General features: G+C 35.6%; 1 protein-coding gene across 6 annotated transcripts in view; it reads left to right on the forward strand.

The window, feature by feature from the left end:
• The window catches only part of LOC107670565 (kinesin-like protein KIFC3), an 82,455-nt gene that overhangs the window by 53,779 nt on the left and 24,656 nt on the right, over nucleotides 1-4,020 (forward strand). The window lies entirely within an intron of this gene.

Below are 4,020 nucleotides of genomic sequence, written 5' to 3' on the forward strand. Positions count from 1 at the left end.
TTTTTTTTTTTTGCATTTAAAAAAACATGTAGGCTAAATGTACTGGTAATTTTCTGCCTGGACATTGTCCATTAATTTTATTGACATTTCAATTAACCCTAAAACACAATGCAATGAAGTGCAAAATTCAAAATACAGAAAACACCTGAAAAATCAATATGGAAAACTCTTACGTATTAATACAGTACATTGAACTTTATACAGATTTTTTTTTTTTACAGTGTATGAATCCAAGTCTGTTTGGATCTATTAAATGTATTTTATGAATTGGGAACATTCCAGGAATTTTTTTTTTTATTATTTTTTTTATCTGCATCTATCTTTACACACCAACTTAAAAAGCAACAACACAGTTCTCAGATTTTAATTGCAATTTAGTAATTAAGGCCTTTTATTCATTTCCAAAAACTGATTATGAATCATTTTAGAAGTTTTGCAGTGCATATAAAATATGAATATAACAATATTTGTGCTGTTCTGTTGCAGATGACTTTCATGTTTGGAGTCTGGAAGACCCAAGTGCAATATCTGAAAAAAGCTAGATTATACGTTAGCCTATTATCTTATTTAATTTTGTTCATCAGAACTAATCAAAAACAAAAATAGTTTTTTTTTGTCGGTGGATGTGGGTAGCAGAACTAAAATAGAAGATGAGACACAGGGGACAAAGAGAGAGGCAGAAGTAGGCTAATGAGATTCACACACTCCTCTGTGTGTAAGTATGCTGCTGAAGATGAAAGCCATGTCAGTGTGATGGAAAAAGCTGGCTCTCCCTCAACTAAACAGCCGTTTTCAACAGCGTTTCATGAAATGCCCGTCAATGGGACTGGATGAAATGAGTGTCTGTGGTGTGTGGTTTCATGAGGGGACAGAAGCTGATCAGATGTTTCATTAGAGCAGTCTGTTGTGTGAGATCCTCCCAAGAGACCACCGTGAGCTCTGCTGAAACATCAGAAGGACCCGAGTGTTGTTTTACCGACGACAGAGCGTAAATGGACCTTAGGGGAAGTGAGCGAGGGAGAGAGAATGGCTCTGGGGTAATTCAGATGCCGTAATGTTTTCTTGTTTACTGGGACGTATGTTGGATTATTAGAGGTTATATTTGTTTATACATGTCAGATCTGTCTGCACATCCTCATGAAAACTAAATCCAGTAATTGGTAAAGACTAAAGAGTGACTCGCATCAAAATTAAGATGTTCACTGCTCCCTCTGGTGGTCAGTTGATGAAAGCACCATGATTAAAGGGAGAAATGTTTCTTTATTCCAGAATACACCTTTGAGAGACATGTGCTTTCTGTCCCTAATTGCATAGCTTAGCTTTTAGGTTTCTTCTCAGGTGGAATAAGGACTATCTTTGAGTCGACAGGGAGCCGAAAGCTCACTTTGTCTATACAGGTACTTGGGTTTGAAAAAATAAAAAGTCACTTCCTCTCAAGTTCACACTTGTTTCTTTATTAGAAGATGAACTACATCATCATCATGTGACACTGAATGTGTTATATTCAGTGTCACATTATGTTATGTTATATATATATTATTATATGATACTAATAATGATGCTGAAAATTCAGCTTTGCATCACAAAAAATACATTTCATTGTATAATATTTTCAAACAGAAAACAGTTGTTTAAAATGGATTTTACTGTGTTTTTGATCAAATAAATGCAGCCTTGGTGACCATGAGAGACTTTTTTTATTTTAAAAAGCATTAATAAATCTTACAGACTGGCCACTGTTTGAATAAAACTGCTTGAAGTACAGATGTTTTCTAACTTATCAGGGGAAAGTGAAGGTGCCAGGTGTGGGGACTGGATTGATCAGTCCAAAAATGTCTGTCCTCCCATCACGGTGAAAAGAGGTCATCTGCTGACAGCTTAAAGGATTATGGGTAAAATGAACTTCAAGCTGCCCTGTCTCTGTAGAGAGAGGTGGAGGCACAGGATGACTTCACAGACCTGATAGTAAACACACGTTTTTTTCTTTCTTACAATGTGATCAACATGAACATTTTGAAGATGTAAAGCGGTTAAGAGCAGTTTATTTGGTGGTTCTGAGCGGAGAAGATAAAGATGTTGGGTTGGATGGGTTCACTCATTAACAAGAGCTGGCTGGACCGGGATCGCCCTGTGCTTCATCAGGACTGCAGGAAAGCCGGACTGATGGTACAGCAGGACTGTGTGTGTGTGTGTGTTGAAATCAGACCAGTGTGAATAGAGGCTATGTAGTCTTAGAGGGGTTTCTGTGCTCTAGGAGGATAAGATATGCAGCGTGACTAGTATTTGTTGTTGGGTCAAGACTGATTCCTTGTGCTGCTATGCAGTGTTCACTCAATTTCAGCCTCTGACTTTCTTTTTGGGCTCAGACTTGCGTTAAATCAGCCAATGACCCTTTTGTACTGTGACAGAGTGGTTTTCTGTGCACTACATAAGAGCTCAGACTAAATATTCAGAGAGATTCAGTTATCTTGTTAAAAGCCTTTGTTTTTCATGCTGCTGTGCTGAAGTGGCTAATGTCTATATGTTTCATCATACATTTTTGAAGTTTTTAATTTCATGGCAATTAAGCACACCCACATACTTTTCAATATGTGGTATGTTTTATTTATTCTATTGCTGCTGCCTTTATTTGATCAAAACAGTCATTTTGTGAAAGCAATGTAAAACATAATAGAAAAACAGTAATAGTGTGAAATATTATTAAAATTTAAAATAACTTGTCTATTTCATGTTTTAATATAATTTATTCTTGTGATGCAAAGCTGAATTTTTACATCATTACTCCAGTCTGTGACACTCCAGTGTCACATGATCCTTCAAAATCATTCTAATATGCTGATTTGGTGATTTCTTATTATTTTCAATGCTGAAAACAGTTGTGCTTTTTTCTCTCTTTTTTTTCTTTCTCTTTCTTTCTTTCTTTCTTGATGTTTTATTTTTCAGGTTTCTTTTAATAGAAAGTTCAAAAGAACAGCATTTATTGTACTGCCTTTAAAAAAATCTATTCAAAAAAGTAAAACGTTCACTTTTGTAGGCTCCCCACCCATTTCTATTTTTGGGATGAAATATGACCGCTACATGTTTCTGTTCTTTTCATTCAAGTACGTTTGCGTTTGCATGTTTATGCAAATACTAGCAAATGTAACACTGACAGTGGCTCTCTAAATCTGTTATTGTTTGCTGGATGAAATACTGTAGATTATGAGACACTAGTAGATACTGCCATCCTCTTGGTTTTTTTGCTATGTCTTTGTAAGCAGATGTTTTATAAGCAGGTCGGGTCTGTTTGTAGAAGACACTGTTAGTCAGTTAGTTATTCGGTGTCCAGGTTCTTGTGTTGTCTGCTGTTGTTAAGGAGCATAATCCTCGTCTGTCAGTGTGACCTGTGGCCCATCACTCTAATCTCATTTGTGGTTACACCAATTGTTCATGGCCCTGAAGTTTGGTGATTGGAAAGCGTCTGGTCACGTGACTGCATGAGAGACATGCCGAGATTACTGCAGCATCTCTATAGACCGTTTTAGTCACAGTCTTGTGTCATTGTTTGTTTTTGTTGTGCAGGGCAGTATGGTAGACGTCTTGGACTTTAAACTGCACTTTGCTACATGTCATCTGATTGATACTTTATACTTTTTTAGCAAGTCAAAGTGTCTTTTTGCTGTGAAATCTTTGCTGATTTTTTTTAGGTAAATGTACGAATAAATTAGTTAGTAATTTCAAAATGAGCACTTATTGGACTGAAGGCTTACTTGATTATCCATACATAATTTTTAGAAAAATCATGTTGAAATGTATAATTTATACATTAGGCTTTTGATGAATGTTTGTTTTGTTAATCTCTCAGTCATCATTGAGTTGTGTTGTGTTGTATTATATATATGTTGCCGTCAATAAAAATTACAGAGTTTTGATCATAAAACAAAAAAAAGCGCATACAAACTTAAAAAAAAAAAAAATTATTTTAGGTTTCAGCTCGGCTCGGTAAACTCTTCTATTTAATATATATGTATGTATGTGTGT

This window comes from Sinocyclocheilus anshuiensis, unplaced genomic scaffold, assembly GCF_001515605.1.
Source record: "Sinocyclocheilus anshuiensis isolate Anshui unplaced genomic scaffold, SAMN03320099.WGS_v1.1 scaffold297, whole genome shotgun sequence".
NCBI classification, from domain to species: Eukaryota; Metazoa; Chordata; class Actinopteri; order Cypriniformes; family Cyprinidae; genus Sinocyclocheilus; species Sinocyclocheilus anshuiensis.